The sequence below is a fragment of the Aplysia californica genome, unplaced genomic scaffold (genome assembly GCF_000002075.1).
Source record: "Aplysia californica isolate F4 #8 unplaced genomic scaffold, AplCal3.0 scaffold00475, whole genome shotgun sequence".
Classification (NCBI taxonomy): domain Eukaryota; kingdom Metazoa; phylum Mollusca; class Gastropoda; order Aplysiida; family Aplysiidae; genus Aplysia; species Aplysia californica.
In genome coordinates, this window is record NW_004797745.1 from 494,857 (window position 1) to 495,312 (window position 456).

The window sequence follows — 456 nt, forward strand, 5'->3', positions numbered from 1 at the left end:
TCTCTCTCTCTCTCGCCGATGAGCATTCAAGCGGACAGCTGCGGCAAAAGCTATCGATTATGATAGTTCTTTTATTCATGGCAAATAATCATCATGCGTTAGTCGATATTTTAAGCTTAATGTGTTTCCATCGTTTTACTCTCCTTTCCATGTCTATATCGGTCCGATTATTAACAAGAAAACGGCAAAAATGACGGAAAGTGCAACATGAAGGCAAAGTGGCTACTTAATTGCTGACAAGTTGATTTGTACTCCCCACCTAAGGAAAACAATGTAGGCCTACTTTGTAGCGTAACCACTGCCGACGGTGTACAGTTTTGGAAAATAAACACGGACACTCAAAATCTCCACACTGAAGTAACGATCACTACATGTATTATGCCTGCTGAAACCAATCACAGCGACCACTGGATACACACATAAACACATACACACATGCACGAGCGCGCACGCCTG